Genomic DNA, 19,014 nt, shown 5'->3' with positions numbered 1-19,014 from the left:
TGTGTGTGTGTGTGTGTGTGGTGTATAGTTGTGAGAATTAGAGACACTGATTGGTCTATTGCTGCCTGGTTGTCTAAACCTTCAAAAGAAGGTAATAGATGTATACTAGTAATACAGATTAATCTGCTATGATTAAAACCATTATGTTGGAAACAAAAATCAAAATTTGAGAGGGCTGGGTATAGTGGCACACATCTGTAATCATAACACTTGGGAGGCTGAAACAGGAGAGTGGCACATTTGAGGCCAATGTGAGATCCACAGTAAGATCTTGTCTTCAGAAAATAATGGCAGGAATATTTATTAACTTGCTTCAGCAAAATCACTACTGTTTTTGAGGATGAAGTATTGGCATATGTTTTATTTGTTTTACTGTCATCTGACTCTAACATAAAATAGCAATGTGATAGCATTAGACTCAGTCATTTGGTGACTCAGTAGACTTTTTTTCATGCTACATCAGAAACTAATCAAATATATAGTCATGCTTTAATTTTGTCAAATCAAAACCACAGGCAGGCTTGTACAAGTCAGTGAAAATGAATAAGAGTGGAATCAGCTGAGATTCAATTGGCTGTGTGGGGTTTACAGTTAAGAGTTCTGGGCTATAGGTCACAAAAAGACAAACATGGTACGTATTCACTCATATATGGATTTTAGACATAAAGCAATGGATCACCATCCTTCAATCCACACCACCAGAAAAGCTAGGAAGCAAGGACGACCCTAAGAGAGACACACATGGCCCCCTGAACAAGATCTCCCAAGCAAATTGGGAGCATGGTGGGAGAGGGAGTTAAGAGGAAGAGAAGGGAAGAAGAGGAGGGGAGAAGAGGACATGAAGGAGCAGGAAGATTGAGTCAGGCCAAGAATAGAGGAGAGCAAGAAAAGAGATACCATAATAGAGGGAGCCATTATAGGTTTAAAGAGAAATCTAAGCAGTAGTGGAGAGTCTGCCTTAAACGCCCTTCCCCTGTGATGAGATTGATGACTACCTTATATGCCATCCTAGAGCCTTCATGCAGTAGCTGATGGAAGCAGAAGCAGACACCCACAGCCAAAACTGAGCCGGACTGCTGGAATCCAGTTTGCAGACAGGGAGGAGTGATAAGCAAAGGGGTCAAGACCAGGCTGGAGAAACACACAGAAACAGCTGACCTGAACAAGGGGGAGCTCATGGACCCCAGACTGATAGCTGGGAAGCCAGCATAGGACTAACCAAGATGCCCTGAATGTGCCTGTTAGTTAGGAGGACTGGGCAGTCTATGGGGACTCTGGTAATAGAGGGAACTAACTAAGCAAAAGGCAGAGTGAGAACATGCAAATTAACAAAATCAGAAATAAAAGGGGGAACATAATTACAGACACTGAGGAAATCCAGAGAATTTTCAGGTCATACTTTGAAAACCTGTACTCCACAAAATTTGAAAATTTCATGGAAATGGACAATTTTCTGGATAGATATCACTTACCAAAATTAAATCAAGAACAGATGAGCAATTTAATAGACCTATAACCCCTAACAAAATAGAAACAGTCATCAAAAGCCTACCAACTAAATAAAGCACAGGGCCAGATGGTTTCAGTGCAAAATTCTATCAGAAATTCAAAGAACAGGTAATACCAATACTCCCAAAGTGTTCCACACAATAGAAGCAGAAGGTTCATTGGCACACAATTATCTTAGTACCCAAGCCACACAAAGACACAACTAAGAAAGAGAACTACAGACCAATCTCCCTCAAGAACATTGATGCAAAAATACTTAATAAAATACTGGCAAATTGAATAAAATAACACATGGGAGAAATCATCCATCATGACCAAGTAGGCTTCATCCCAAGGATGCAGGGATGATTTAACATATGAAAATCCATCAATTTAACCCACCATATAAACAAACTGAAAAAGAAAACCCACATGATCGTCTCACTAGATGATGAAAAAGCTTTTGACAAAATCTAACACCCTCTTATGATAAAGGTCTTGGAGAGATCAGGGATAACAGGAACATACCCAAACATAATAAAAGCTATATACAGTAAACAGACAGCCAACATCAAATTAAATGGAGAGAAACTCAATGCTATTTCTCTAAAATCAGGAACAAGACAAGACTGTCCACTCTCTGCATATCTTTTCAATATTGTACTTGAAGGACTAGCTAGAGCAATAAGAAAACAAAAGGAGATCAAGGGGATACAAACTGGAAAGGAAGAAGTCAAATTTCACTATTTGCAGATGATATGATAGTTTACGTAAGTGACTCGAAAAACTCTACCAGGGAATTCCTACAGCTGATAAACATCTTCAGCAAAGTGGCAGGATACAATATTAACTAAAAAAGAAATCCGTAGCCTTACTATATACAGATGATGCAGGGGCTGAGAAAGAAATTAGAGAAACATTTGCCACAATAGCCACAAACAACATAAAATATCTTGAGTTAATGCTAACCAAACAAGTGAAAGACCTATATAGTAAGAACTTTGAGTCTTTAAAGAAAGAAATAATAGAAGATACCAGAAATTAGAAAGATCTCCCATGCTCTTGGATAGGTAGGATTAACATAGCAAAAATGGCAATCTTGCCAAAAGCAACCTACAGATTCAATGCAATCCCCATCAAAATCCCAGCACAATTCTTCACAGATCTTGAAAGAATAATACTCAACTTTATATGGAAAAACAAAAGACCCAGGATAGCCAAAACAACCCTATACAATAAAGGAACTTCTGGAGGCATCACCATCCATGACTTCAAGCTCTATTATAGAGCTATAGTCCTGAAAACAGCTTGGTATTGGCACAAAAATAGATAGGTAGACCAATGGAATTGAATTGAAAACCCTGATGTTAACCCACATACCTACAAACACCTAGTTTTTTACAAAGAAGCTAAAATTAAACAATGTAAGGAGGAAAGCATCTTCAACAAATGGTGCTGGCATAACCAGATGCTGACTTGTAGAAGACTGTAGATAGACCCGCGTCTATCACCATGCACAAAACGTAAGTCCAAATGGATCAAAGACCTCAACATTAATCCAGCCACATTGAACCTCTTAGAAGAGAAAGTGGAAGGTACCCTTGAAAAAACTGATACAGAAGACCACTTCCTGAACATAACATCAGTATCACAGACACTGAGATCCACAATTAATAAATGGGACATCATGAAATTGAGAAGCTTCTGTAAGACAAAGGACCTAGTCGACAAGACAAAACGCCACTCCAAAGAATGGGAAAAGATATTCACCAACCCCACATCTGACAGAGGGTTAATTTCCAAAATATACAAAGAACTCAAAGAGCTAGTTACCAAGACCCCAAATAATTCAATTAAAAAGTGGGATACAGAACTGAATAGCCATCTGAGAAACTATCTTACTCCTGTCAGAATGGCTAAAATCAAAATACCAAAGGCAGTTTATGCTGGAGAGGATGTGGAGAAAAGGGTACACTCCTCAAGTGGTGGCGAGAGTGCAAACTCATACAGCCACTTTGGAAATCAGCATGGTGATTTCTCAGGAAAATGTGACCCAGTCTACCTCAAGATGCAGTAAGTCTACTCTTAGGCATATACCTCAAAGATGCACATTCATTCAACATTCAGTTATGTTCATAGCAGCATTATTTGTAATAGCTAGAACCTGGAAGCAACCTAAATGTCCCTCAACTGAAGAATGGATGGAGAAAATGTAGTACATTTAGACAATGGAGTACTACTGTGGAGGGGTGTGGGGGAGAGACAATGGAATCTTGGAATTCAATGGATGGAACTAGAAGACAACATCCTGAGTGAGGTAACCCAGTCACAAAAAGACAAACATGGTATGTACTAACTCATATATGTGTTTTAGACATAGAGCAAAGGATTACCAGCCTATAATCCACATTATCAGAAAAGCTAGGAAACAAGGAGGACTCTAAGAGAGACATACATGGTCTCCCAGAGAAGGGGGAAAGGGACAAGATCTCCCAAGCAAATTGGGAGCATGGTGGGATGGGAGAGGGAGTTAGGAGAAAGAGGGGAGAGGCAGGCATCATGGAGCAGGAAGACTAAGTCAGGGAAAGAATAGAGGAGAGCAAGAAAAGAGATACCATAATAGAGGGAGCCATTATAGGTTTAAAGAGAAATCTGGCACTAGGGAAATGTTCAGAGATCTACAAGGATGACCCAACTAAGCAATAGTGGTGAGGCTACCTTAAATGCCCTTTCCCAATAATGAGATTGATGACTACCTTATATGCCATCCTAGAACCTTCATCTAGTAGCTGTTGAAAGCAGAAGCAGACACCCACAGCTAAACACTGTGTCAAACTCCTGGAATCCAGTTTGCAGACAGGGAGGACTGATGAGCAAAGGGGTCAAGACCAGGCTAGAGAAACCCACAGAAACTGCTGACCTGAACAAGGGGGAGCTCATGCACTCCAGTCTGATAGCTGGGAAACCAGCATAGATCTGACCCAGATTCCCTGAATGTGGGTTGGTGTTAGGAGGACGAGGCAGGCTATGGGGCCTCTGGTAATGGATCAGTATTTATCCCTAGTATAGGAATGAACTTTGGGATTCCATTCCACATAGAAGGATAGACACATCAAGGAGGGCTTTGGCTCTTCTCTAAATGATATAACAGACTTTGAAAACTTCCCATGGAAAACTCCCTGGGGAGCTAAAAGGGGATGGGATGGGGGTTGGTGGGGGGAACCAGGGAGGGCAAGAGGGTGCAGGAACTGGGACTGACATGTAAATAAACTTGTTACCAATTTAAATAATAAAAATTTTAAGGAAAAATAAAACCACAGTTTTGTGTTCTTCCAAATTTCATGTTCTACTGTGGTAACAGTTTTCTGAAGTTTTAATAGGATCAGAAGAAAGAAAATCATGAATCAAGACTTTTTTAAAAAAATAATTTTTAAAAATAATTTTAAAAAATAATTTTTAAAAAAAAATTGCTGGAAATATCAGGGAGGTAGGTCACAGTAAAATGGGTAGTCTCTTTCATTGGATGAGGTTCTTAACCTTTGAGTCGGTGGAAAATGGGGTCTGTTGTACACTCCAAACTTTTCCCTGATAGTCATAGGCATTAGGCCAGACAGTGGTGGACAGTAAATGATGACTTAGAGGACTAAGGTATCCCAAGAGAATTTGTGTCTGAACCTGTGACAGACAATTGCAGAAGTACTAATCATTCTTTCAACTTTGCAGAATATTTACTACAGATGTGCCTTAATTCTTTTTGAGGGGCATTGCAGCTCTCAGTTTTCCTGTTGACCACACATTATACTTTGTGTGTAGAAAAGGGTCAGATTTTTTTTATGATATATAATGTTAGGAAGATGAAAAGGAGCTCCATCTGGGGGGCAGCTCTATCTTAAACCTACATCTTCAAGCCCCAAATAGATTAAGTTCTCTCCACGAATAAGAAGGAGGAGGAAGAGGAAGACATTAACTAGACCCAACCAGTTGAATTATAATGTTTCTGTTAATATTAAAAATGTTAAGGTACAACATTTTAAAATGCTAAAAAATGGCACATTCAAACTTCTTAAGATATTTAAATCTATTGCTAAAATATATCCTATAATGTCCATATTTATCTACACATGTCTCAAATTAGGCAAAGGACATTGTTTGTAGTAGGTATCCAGTCTAAAAAATGTAAAATTCAGTAGCTCTGCATTTTGTTGCTTAGTTAATTTTAGGAAATTTAGGGACAGATTGAGTTTTATTCTAGATGAAAACAGTTATCATGGTCACATATAACACAACCAGGATGTATGTCTTAGTAAAATAAGATGTTTAAATTTCGTAATAAAGTAGGCTGCTTGTTCACTTTAGCAGATACTTGCCTTCATAGATGGAAAAATTTTAATACAGTATAAGATCTCGTTTTCCCCTCTAAATTTTATTCTAGAACAAGAACAGGTCATGACTGTGTTTCGCTTTGACATGGAGTTTTGTTTTTCTTGGAGATAAAAAAGAAAGAGGTAAAGTCAGGTGAGAGTAGAGTGGTTGATAAGAGTTGTGTGTGTGTGTGTGTGTGTGTGTGTGTGTGTGTGTGTGTGTGTAGTTTAGCTTTCTTCTGACATAGTTCCATTTTTACTAAGATTTAGTTTCTTGAACTCTTAATAATTTTATAAATTACCAGTTTTGTAATTTTTGTAGATGTTTAAAATTTTTAATTAAATCAGGCTGCCTGTTTACTTTAAATTCCATTTTTTAATTCTATTGCCCAGATCTTTCAGTTTGGTGTGCAAAGAAAGATTCTTTTTGGGATCAAATGTTCTTCGCCGAGGGAATTTTAAAGTCAAGTATTTTTAGTTTCATTTGTCCATTTTCCAAATACTTGTAAGTTGATTTAATGTGATTACCAATCATAAGGCCAGCTGGAGTGTCAATGCAGATTTTTTTCTATTTCCTCCTTCCTTGAAATAGATACTGAAGGAGTGGCAGGAGAAAAGGGCCAAATGATTGCAAATTAACCAACTGAGTAGTTTGAAAACAAACAAACAAGCAAAATAAGTTAAATGCTTTGGAACTGTGTGTTTTGAAAGCAAACAGAATGGATACTTTCCAGGCTGGAGAAATGGCTCCTTGGTAAGAGCAGGTCACTGTTCCAGAGGACCAGGGTTGAATTCCCAGTACCCACAGCAGGTGTCCCACAATCACCTGTAACTCCAGCCTCAGGGCATTCAATGCCTTCTTCTGGCCTCTCCAGACACCAGGTGTGAAAGTGGTGCACAGACATACTTGCAGGCAAATCCCCTGTACACATAAATTGAAATAAAATCAAATAACGCCTTAAGCTAAGTGCTCTGAAACCTGTGATGGTTCAGAGAAACTACCAAAGCAGACAACTTGATTGGCAGAAAGAAAGATTCATTACCAAGGCAATCTCTTGGGGGTAGGTAAGCAGGAGTGGAGTGGGGTGGGGTGGGGTGGGTGGATCAGAGCAAAGAGCAAAATGTTGGGAAAGCGGGCAGATTTTATTTGGTATCCAGTAGTGTGGTGATGTGAGCTAACACAGGCTGAATGGAAACAGGCACCCTTGCCTGACCTTTGTGGGAAGGTTAAGGGGTGTTCCTGGAGGATTAAGGGTGGTTCCTGGTGAACAGAAACCTCCTTGAGAGATCTGCTTGTTTACCCAGTAGCAAGCCTCTGTGTAGCCAGCCAAAGGCCTTATATTTAAGACAATGTCACCAGCACTGCCATTTCAGGACTTCGAGCCTGACAAAACCAATGAAAGATCTCAAAACAGGATCCTAAAAAACACATCAAAATAAGGAAGTCCGAGCCCTAGAAAAAACTTACAGCATCCACTCAACAAGGTAGTGTTGGATAGTTGGGCAGCGGAAGCCCATGATGGTACCTGGAACCAATCTGAGAAACTGTGTCAGTGAAAATGAACTCTCTTTGGCACCCTACAGAAACATGACCCTTTTCCTCAAAGGAAGTAAGAGAGTTTACACTGGATGCAAATATGAATGATTACACCTAGAAACATCGATTTGGGCCTCTAGGTACCATGTTCCTATGAGGTAACAGTTTTAAGAAGCTGTATAGGAATAGAAGAAAAAATTATGAATGAAGACACTTTGCACATACACTGGTGCAAACATCGAGCCGGTCACAGTAAAGCTGAGAAGCCTCAGCTGTAGGCCTCAGATGCTATCTGAAGACATTAGCCTTAGAGTTAATGGAAGATGGAGGTCTGTTTGTATGTTCCAAAAGTGACTTTTACCGGCCTGTCACAAGGCTATCAGGTCAAACACAGATGCGGTGACTTAGGTGGCTAAAATGGCACAAGATGATTTATGTCTAGACCGGTAACATCCCAGCTCTGAGAACTTCAGTTCATAAATGGTTGTCTCTTGGAGGTGGGGTGGTGGTGAGTTTGTTTTTCTTTTCTTTTCCTACCTAATCAGCCCCCCTTTCTCTTCTCTGTGTATCTTACCTGCCTTCTCTTCCATGCTGGGGATGGACCCAGGGCAGTGTGGATATGTTGTTAGCACGTAAGTGTCCTACTGCTGAGCTACACCTTCTGGCGGGACCGTTCTTTTTCTCTTTTATATTTCTCTCTCTTCTGCTACAGTTAACTGAGATTACCTTAAAATCAGATTGCTGGCAGCACTATGTTCTTTCTCCACCTTCCTTTCTCTGTCTTCCGGGCTCTCCATCAGCTAAGCCCTCCTGGGTGTGAGTGCAGGTTTCATGATACAAAGATGTTCTCTGAGTGTGGAATGATCTAAGTCTTGCCAAGTCATCACCCCTTTTCTAGGCTGAGGAGGGGCGCTTTGGGCAGGGCAGACATCCTGAAGTCCTAAGGAGGAAGCAGCTAATCTTTATGGGCAACTCAGAGCTTTTAAAACTCTGGGGCTCATGGCTATTGTCCTTTCATTGCACCGGGAGTGTTTGCTCTTCCCAGCTTTTAGGTAGCTGACTGGGTTGGCTGGAAGCTAAGCCTCTGACAATGAATTCTAAAGTAAAGTAGGCAGAGATGCAGAATGGGCGAATGAGAATTTGTGTTCCAGAAGCTGGACCTTGGGTAGGGGCCCATCAGGGGTGTGGGTGGCAGGCCTTACCCTAGGGCAGCTCAGAGGAGGTACACGTGGCACCGTTTGGGGTTCACTTCTTTGGTTCTCTCTAGGCACCCTAGTACATTGGCAAAGGACTGTAGCACTTAGGTTTGAAAAGTTTCTACAGCATTCATATTTCTGGCTGTTTACCAATAAAACATATTTAATGGACACAATCCCTGGGCTAGAAACCAGGCTGGGGTCTACACAAACAATGGAAAGGAAAAATACACTTATCTATTTCCTGATACAGCTTGGGGTGTCTCTCCTTCCCTCCCTCTCTCCCTCCCTCCCTCTCTCCTTCCCTCCCTCTCTCTCTCCCTCCCTCTCTCCCTCCCTTCCTCTCTCCTCCTCCCTTTCTTCTCTCCTTCCCCTTCCCTGCCCCCTTCCTCCCATGTCTCCTATCTTTAGACTGATAGCACCCCCCCCCAATCAGTGGATTCTGTTTTCTGAAGTTTCAGTTACCCACAGGCAACCGTGGGCTTAAAATGTTACATGGAATCATATTAAGAGAGAAAGAGTTTGGGCAGGGGGATAGCGAAACCCTGTTTAAGTAACATTTTATTGTAGTGTGTTGTTATAACTGCCCCTAGTTCTTAGTAACTGTGCCTGAAAAGGAAGTACTCTTCTTTATCATGTATGTGTGAGACAGAAACATCCAAATAGACAGGGTGTGTTACTCTCTAGGGTTTTAGGGATCGGAGATGTAGCTTTCATGGATAAGAGGAAAAGATTCTATATAGGCACTCAAAATTTTTTCTGAAAACAAAATTTTCCTGTTAGTTGAAGGAAATAATTTATTCCCTAGGAGATATGAAAATAAAAAAACAATTTCGTTTCTGGTTCTCCCACATGGTGTCATTACTGTTGCCATGGTGAGTATTGGAAGAAGACTTAGTTTCCTTTCCCCTCCTTCTCTTTGTTACATTGATTCTTTGTATTGGTTTCCTAGTTTCTACTTTATTGATTTCCTGACATCTACTCCTCCAGAGTGAGTTTGCTTCTTTCTGTTCTAGAGCTTTCAGTTGTGCTGTTAGTTCTCTAATGTGACTATTCTTCAGTTTCTTCATGTGGGCACTTAGTGCTATGAACTTTCCTCTTAGTATTGCTTTCAAAGCATCCCATAAAGTTTTGTGTCTTCATTCTCATTGAATCCTAAAAAGTCTTTAATTTCTTCCTTTATTTCTTCCTTGACCCAGGAATGGTGCAATTGGGCATCGTTCAATTTCCATGAGTTTGTAGGGTTTCTGCAATTTGTGTTGTTGTTGAATTCTAACTTTAAAACATGGTGATCTGATAAGATACAGGGGATAATTCTAATTTTTGTACCTATTAAGGTTTGCTATATTGCTGAGTATGTGGTTGATTTTAGAGAAGGTTCCATGAGTACTGAGAAGAAGGTATATTATTTTGTGTTTGGATGGAATGTTCTATAGATGTCTGTTAAACCCAATTGGGTCATAACTTCTTTGTTTCTTTGTGAAGTTTCTGTCTTGTGGTCCTGTCTAGTGTTGAGAGTGGGGTGTTGAAATATCCCACTGTAAGTGTGTGAGGTTTTATGTGCAATTTGAGTTTTAGTAATGTTTCTTTTACAAATGTGGGTGCCTTTGTATTTAGGGCATAGATGTTCAGAATTGAGACTCTGTGCTGATGGATTTCTCCTGTGATGAATAAGAAATTATCTTCTTCATCTCTTTTGATTGATATTAGTTTGAAGTCTAATTTGTTAGATATTAGGACTGCTACACCCACTTATTTCTTGGGTCCATTTGATTGCAAAAACTTTTCCCAACCCTTAACTCTGAGGTAACATCTGTCTTAGAAGTTGAGGTGTGCCTCTTGTATGCAGCAGAAGGATGGATTCTGTCTTCGTATCCATTCTGTTATCCTAGGTCATTTTATAGACAAATTAATACCATTAATATTGAGGGATATTAATGACAATTGACTGTTAATTCTTATTTGTTTTGGGTTTGTCGATGGTGGTGGTATTATGTATGGATTTCCCCCCATTTTTCTTTTGTCTGTTAGTAAAGTGGAATTACCTATTGCCTATGTTTTTATGGGTGTAGTTGACTTCCTTGGGTTGGAGATTTCCTTCCAGAACTTTCTGTAGGGCTGGATTAGTTGATAAGTATTGTTGAAATCTGGCTTTGTCACGGAATATCTTGGTTTCTCCGTCTATAGTGATTGAAAGTCCGGAAGGTGGGCTCCTTCTGTGGGCAGAGGCGCGACCAGGACGCTGGTAGACTTGGACAGGTGGGTCCAGCTGGATGGGCTCTCCCAAGCACGTGCACTCTGCAGGCCTCCAGCAATGACATTTCTTATTGTTATTTGTTATTTGCATTGCTGTGATCCCAACCCACAGATAGTTCTGAAATATCTGTGTCAGAGTATAACACAAGATACTGTTTTCATATCACTAAGCCCCTCCCACTCCGTTTTTAAGCAACCCCAAGAAAAGAGGAGCTTTGATTAAAGTAACATATTAGAAGCAAAGATGTTCTAGATACCCACACAAATGCCATTTGAAATGAACGTTACTTGATTAAGAAAATTAAACGATGGGCACTTAGGCATTTTCCATGTGCTGCTCTGAATAGTGTACTATAAAAAAGTATTCTTTTTGGAGGCAGAGTGTGGCAAGTGGCAGCCCACTCCAGGGGAGCAACAGAGGCAGAGTGCATTGTGGCAGCAGCCTGCAAGCCGAGACTGATGGTGGCTCTGAGGCATTGACAGAAGTTTTCTCCTGAAGTCCCTCTGGGAAAGGAGCACCTGTGTCCCAGCCAGCATCCAGTGCCCACCACATAGCAACCACCAGAGCCTCAGACTTGCTTGCACCTTGAGGAGTGACCACCTGAGCTTTGAGGCTTCCTGTATCTAGAAGAGCAGAGTTATAGTCACCAACTGCACCAATTAGAGGAAGAGGGACCCCTGGCCCACAGGCACCACTGGTACCAATTGGAGAAAGAAATAGATAGACAACAAGAGAGGAATACACTCAGCAACACAAAGAGCAATACAGCATTGCCAGAAACTAGTGGTTCTACAACAGCAAGACCTGAACATCCCAACAAAGATGAAGCAGAAGAAAATGACCTTTAAAATAAATTTATGGAGATGACTGAGGCCCTGAAAAAGGAAATGAAAAATTCCCTTAAAGAAATGGAGAAAAAGCAAACGAAAAATTGGAAGAAATAAACAAATTCCTTAAAGAAAACCAAGAAAAAGCAATCAAACAAGAGAAGGAAAGAGTTCAAGACTTAAAATTTTAAATAGAGGCAATAAAGAAAACACAACTGAGGGAATTCTGGAAATGGAAAATCTGGGTAAATGATCAGGAATGACAGATACAAGCATAAACAACAGAATGCAAGAAATGTAAGAAAGAATCTCAGGTGTTGAAGATAGGATACTGAAAATAGATTCATAGGCCAAATGAAATGTTAAGTTCAACAAATTCTTAACACAAAATAGCCAGGAAATATGGAACTCCATGAAAATACCAAATGCGAAAAAGTAAGAGAAGATCATCTCAAAGGTACAGAAAATATACTCAACAAAATTATAGAAGAAAACTTTCCCAAGCTAAAAAAGGATATACTATGAAAGTACTAGAAGATTATAGAACACCAAATAGACTGGACCAAAAACAAAGTCCCCTTGCCACATAATAATCAAAACACCAAACATACAGAATAAAGACAGAATATTAAGAATTTCAAAGGGGAAAGGGCAGGTAACATATAAAGGAAGACCTATCAGAATCACACCTGACTTCTCAGTGGAAACAATGAAATCTAGAAGGTCTTGGATGAGCATTATGCAGACACTAAGAGACAACGGATGACAGACTACTGTACCCAACAAGGCTTTCAAACATCATAGATGGAGAAAACAAGATGTTCCATGACAGAACAAGATTTAAACAACACCTATCCACAAACCCAGCCCTACAGAAAACACTAGGAGGAAAACTCCAACCCAAGAAAGTTAGCTATACCCACAAAAGCCCAGGCAAAAGATAATTACATGACAGGGAAATCCAAAAGAAGAGAAAAACATACATAATACCACTAACAAAAACAAAAATAGCAGGAACTAGCAATTTCTGGTCATTAATATCCCTTAATATCAATGGACTCAATTCACCTATGGAAAGAAACAGACTAAGAGATGGATACAAAAAAAAAAAAAAATCTGTCCTTCCCCTTCATACATGAAAGACACCATTACCTCAGAGTAAAGGTTTGGGCAAAGATTTTTCCAATCAAATGTACCTAAGAAATAACCTGGTGTAGCTATCCTAATATCTAACAAGATAGACTTCAAATTAAAATTAATCAAAAGAGATGAAGAAGGATATTTCATATTCATCACATGAAAAAAAAATCCATCAAAATGAAGTCTCAGTTCTGAACATCTATGCCCCAAAAACAAGGGCACAAATATTTGTAAAAGAAACATTATTAATAGTTGGAGACGTCAACACCACATTCTCACCTCTGGGCAGGTCTGTCAGACAGAAACTTAACAGAGAAATAAAGGAACTAACATGTTATGATTCAAATGAACCTAATAGATATCTATAGAACATGCCACCCAAACACAAAACAGCACCCCATGGAACCTTCTCTAAAATTGACCACATATTCAGCAACAAAGCAAACCTCAACACATACAAAAAAAAAAAAAAAATGAAATAACTCCCTATATCTTATCAGATCACCATGACTTAAAATTAGAATTCAACAGCAACACTAATTTCAAAAAGCCCACAAACTCATGGAAATTGAACAGTGCTCAACTACATCATTATTGGGTCATGGGAGAAATAAAGAAATTCAATAAAAAATTACATCACAACATACCCAAACTTATGGGACACAACAAAAGCAGTGATAAGGAGACAGTTCATAGCACTAAATGCCTACCTAAAAAAAGCTGTAGAAATTCCACACTAGTGAATTAACAACAACTGAAAACTCTACAACAAAAAGAAGAAAACTCACCCAGGAGGAGTAGATACCAGGAAATAATCAAATTGGTGGCTGAAATCAATAAAATAAAAACAAAGAAAACAATACAAAGCCTCAATGAGACAGAGTTGATTCTCTGAGAAAATCAACAAGATAGACAAACCTTTATCCAAACTGACCAAAAGGCAGAGAATATCCAAATTAACAAAATCAAAAATAAAAAGGGGGACATAACAATAGACATTGAGGAAATCCAGAGAATCATTAGCTCATACTTCAAAATCCTGTACTCCACAAAATTGGAAAAGTTAAAGGAAATGAACAATTTTCTGGATAAGTACCATACATCAAAATTAGTTCAAGACCAGATAAACAAATTAAATTAGATCTATATAACCTTATGGAAATAAAGATAGTCATCAAAAGTCTCCCAGCTTAAAAAAAAAAAAAAAAAAAAAAAAAAAAAAAAGCCCAGGGACAGATGGTTTCAGCACAAAATTCTACCAAAATTTCAAAGAAGAGCTAATACCAATGCTCCTCAAATCGTTCCACACAATAAAAACAGAAGGAACACTGTCAAACTCTTTTTCCAAGGTTACAATTACCCTGACACCAACAACTAAGAAAGAGAATTACAGACCAATTTCCCGCATAAACATTGATGCAAGACTACTCAATAAGATACTGGCAAACTGAATCCAAGCACACGTCAGAAATATCATCCACCATGATCAAGTAGGCTTCATCCCAGAAATTTGAGGATGGTTCAACATATGAAAATCTGTCAATGTAATCCACCATATAAACAAACTGAAAAAGAAAAAAAGAACACATGATCATCTCATTAGATGCTTTAAAAAGCCTTCTACATATTCCAACACCCATTCATGAAAAAGGTCTTGGAAAGATCAGGGATAAAAGGAACATACCTAAACATAATAAGGGCAATGTACAGCAAGCCAATAGACAACATCAAACTAAATGGAGAGAAACTCAAAGCAATTTCACTAAAATTAGGAACAAGACAAGACTTGTCTCTCTCTCTCTCTCTCTCTCTCTCTCTCTCTCTCTCTCCGTATCTATTCAATATAGCATCAGAAGTTTTAGCTAGAGCAATAAGACAACAAAAGGAGATCAAGGGGATACAAATTGGAAAGAAGTTAAACTTTTGCTATTTGCTGATGATATGATCATATACATAAGTGAACCCAAAAATTCTACCATGGAACTCCTACAACTGATAAACACCTTCAGTAATGTGGAAAGACACAAGGATAACTCAAAAAAAATCAGTAATACTTCTATATGCAAATCATAAACAGGCTGAAAAAGAAAGCTGGGAAACATCACCCTTTACAATAGCCACAAACAGCATAAAATATCTTGGGGTAATTCTAACAAACAAGTGAAAGACCTGTATGACAACACCTTTAAGTCTTTGAAGAATAAAATTAAAGAAAATATCCAAAAATGGAAAGATCTCCCATACTGTTGGATAGGTAGAATTAGTATAGTAAAAATGGCAATCTTACCAAGAGCAATCTACAGATTCAATGCAATCACCATCAAAATTCCAGCACTCCAGCACAATTCTTCACAGACCTCAAAAGAATAATACCCAACTTTAAATGGAAAAACAAAAAACCCAAGATAGCCAAAACAATTCTATACAATAAAAGAACTTCAGGAGGCATCAGCATCCCTGACTTCAAGTTCTATTATAGAGCTACAATAATGAAAACAGCTTGGTATTGACATAAAAATAGACAGGTGGACCAATGGAATCAAATTAAAACCCTGATACTATCCACACACCTATGAAGACCTGATTTTTGACAAAGCGGCTAAGATTATACAATGGAAAGAAGAAAGTATCTTCATCAAATGATGCTGGCATAATTGAGAATGTAGAAGAATGTAAATAGATCTGTTGGGCCTTAAAATACTCAAGCCTGAGGCCTAGTAAGCTCAGTGTAACTTCCTGAGCCTGATTTGAGTTTAGTGACCTGTCTCTGGCCAGTGAGTTCCGTATGTGAGTGACTCAGCATAGCCTAGCTACTGCTGACATGCTGAATCCTAATTGGCCCCAATACCTCACCCCTTGCTAAGTATTTACTCTCTGACAAGCAGGGGGAGGTTTGCTCCTGTGTTTTTTCCACAGAATGAAGCATTCTAATTCTGAAAATATACCAACTCAGATTAGTTCTCTGCCTGTCAGGAACACAGAACTGTACACAATGGGGGGGGAGCTCAAATCAAAAAATGCTTTGTGTGTTCTGAAGCTCCGAGAAAGCTAAAGGGCCCCGATTGCTAGTGTGTTAGCTTCCCTGAGACAGGAATTGCTACTGACAAAGCCAGGGTCCCGAGACCTTTGGCAACACTAAGGATGGTGACTGTTCCCATCTTCTTCTCACCCCTGGGTCAGCTTTTGGCAACAAATGTGCATGGCGGGATATGAGGCATCTAGGGTCAAAACCAGTTGTCGCATTTTCTACACATGCTGTTCTGGAGACCCTCCTGCCTCTGAGAGAGCAGAAAGCAGCTATCTACTGTCACTGGAAATGGCAAATGCCCAGGTGATGCTGTGCCATGATCCCAAGTTGGGGCTGACCCAGCGTTTCAGCTCAGGTTGCAGGTGTGGTCAACCTTTTAGCAATGCAATACAAGCTTGTCATCATCAAAGATCGTGCTGGAGAACAATCAATCAAATTATTTTTTTTTTAAGTAGGAAAAAAAAAAGTCAATGTTTTAAGTAAGCTTGTGGTTTTGCGCTGGGCTGTGTTCATAGCCATCTAGGGCTGCTGTAAAGCATTCTCCATGCTCACGGCTACCTTATAACAAAGGATTATCCTGTGAAAACAATGTCTCTATGAAAATGCTCAGAACATGCCCCAACACCCCAGATCATGCAACTCCACAAGGTCACAGCTGGTGACCAGACCAGTGCTTACTGGGTGACCAGAACTCATGCTTCATCTGCCAGGTCTTCACTGGGCATTGCCTACAGCCAAGATACCATTTCCTGACTGTGGAACTCTGTGGTGGTTTGGAACAAAATGGCCCCCAAAGGAAGTGGCACTATTCAGGGGTGTGGCTTTGCTGGAGTGGGTGTGGCCTCGTTGGAGGAAGTGTATCACTGTTGGGGCAGCCTTTGAGGCTTCCTATACGCGGGGTACTACCCTGTGTGACTGTCAGTTGAGCTCCTATTGCCTTCTGGCCAAGATGTAGCCAGTATCAAATCTGCCTCCATGCCACCATGCTCCCTGTCATGATGGTGGACTGACGCTCTGAAACTGTAAGCGAGGCAAACCCCCCACCCAATTAAATGCTTTCCGTTTTCATGGTGTGTCTTCACAGCAAGAGAAACCCCAACTAAGACGGACTCGCCTTCTGGTACAGCAGGACAGAAAACTGGACACCAGTCCTGGGGTTCAGAAAAACATACCCCAAAGTTTGCCGTTCTTCCTTGCTGAGCTGAAGAGCAGCCTGGGACACCAGGTCCCTTTGAGCTTCTTGCTTCTCCCTGAAGTATAGAATGGGTCCTGTCACTGGTGTTCCCCCTCTGAAACAGCTTCTCCTACAGGAAATGCAGTTACTTTCAACTCCTTGGAACTCTTTTCCATTAGCAGGAATGATGAACACTGGGAGAGGAGGCCAAAAGTCATCACCAAACCCAGACAGGCGTTTCGTGGACTCTTCCCAGGACAGCACACTCTGGGAGATTGCCCGGCATAATAAGAGCCTGCATCTGCAGTGAGATCTGTCTTCACCTGGACCACCTACCCCACACTTATTTCCTGTCCCTGTGAGGACAGAATGTTAGATTCTGAACCTGTGGATTTTCAAACATGGATAGCTCCAGTATACATGTGTAAGACAGTAAATGAAATGTTTTTTCTTGATTAGCTGCCTTCTGTTGTTAGGCTGCCTGCCGTGACTTTTTATGACGGGAAGGGACAAGATTATCCCCCCCCCCTTTCTTGCCCCTGTGATAATTTTTTTTTTTTTTTTCTGGACTATGCTTGTAAAGACTGACTCTACAGATGACCATGTCTTAATTCTGCCACCTGTAAATATGTACTGTTTCCAAGAAAGGGAGAAGTCAAAGGTTCCATTTATTTATTCATTCACTGGTCTGAAGAGAACCTGAACTAGTCAGACTGCCTGTGTGGGCCCAGTGCAATCTCAGGGGTAACCCTCAAGATGGAAGATGAGCGGAGAGTACCTGGGAGGACAGAAGGAGTAAAGACTGTTCAGCGAGAGGCAAAGGTGCTGGCTGTGGGGGTGGGGGAGGGGCACCTAGACCGTGGAGAAAGGAAGAAGTCTCCTGTATAGCCTGCTCCTTGATCTTAGGTGAGAACTAAATACGTTGTTTGGAGCCACCAGGCTTGCAGGTCACTTGTTACATATAACCTTCACCACTTGCTAAAGGAGGTTCCCAAGGTAACTGAAGCCAAGGCTTCAATGCATACTAAACAGGTTCCCTGTAAGTTGCTGCCACTTTACTTGATTGGTTTGTTTGTTTGCTTTGGGAAAGGGACCACATACCCCAACCCCCACTCTGAAGGGCAGGTGTACCACAAGGCACAGCCCTCTGCAGCCAGGCCAGCAGAGGAGAGGCGAGGATGAGTGGGGGAGGTGGGGGTCACCTTACCTAGGAGGGGGTGGTGGCTGGAGCAACAATGCTCAGCCTGCCCTCCTCTGCTGGCCTGAGCAGGAAGCCACTTGCCCCCAGGGACTTCTCCCTATTCACCCATGCCACTTGTTTTTATTTCCTGGCCAGCTGCTGTACCTTATGTCCCAACACACTCATCCCAAGGGGGTCTCACATCTTTTGGGGGAGCTATTGGGGTTAACAGATGAGGAAGCCTCAGCCCCACCCCTGGCCAAATGTGTGAGGAACAAAGGCCCTTGTGAACAAAAACTCATCCTAGAGGGATATAAGGAATGGAAGTCTCCATTGGTGGTGGAGTCTAGGGATGTGGACTCCTTCCAGATGCCTGGGTGTAGGGAGAGCAAGGGGGCATCCATCCTTTCACTGTCCTTCCCCTGCTCCACCTCCAGCGTCTGTCTCTAATTCATTGTGCCCAAACCCAAACCCAGAGTCTTCCTCCCACCCTGTCTCCTCTCCCCACTGACTCGCACTTTTCATCCAAGAGGCCCGTTTCCCAAGCGTGGGCTCAGTACCCTCACCAGCCCTTTCTCTAACTCACAATGCCTACCCAACGGCACTCAGACCCTGGAAGGTTTATCACAAGTTGAGTGTTTTATTAGTTTATTGGTGTCAGGGTGGGTAGGGGGAGATTCATTCCCAAGTTGTTCAAGCTTACACCCAAGTGTCACCTAGGAAGGCTGGAGCCGCTGCTGTGTGTGGAGGAAAACAAGCCTGGCCCTGCCCATGCCCACACCAGACTTTAGCCTCATTTCCTCCCCAGAGAGCTCCAGATTAAACT

General features: G+C 40.9%; 1 protein-coding gene across 1 annotated transcript in view; it reads left to right on the top strand.

The window, feature by feature from the left end:
* Fam107a (family with sequence similarity 107 member A) overlaps positions 1 to 19,014 on the top strand; it is a 243,880-nt gene that overhangs the window by 139,656 nt on the left and 85,210 nt on the right. The window lies entirely within an intron of this gene.

The sequence above is a fragment of the Phodopus roborovskii genome, unplaced genomic scaffold, assembly GCF_943737965.1.
Source record: "Phodopus roborovskii unplaced genomic scaffold, PHOROB, whole genome shotgun sequence".
In the NCBI taxonomy this organism is placed as follows: Eukaryota; Metazoa; Chordata; class Mammalia; order Rodentia; family Cricetidae; genus Phodopus; species Phodopus roborovskii.
This window is presented reverse-complemented; position numbering and strand designations above follow the sequence as displayed.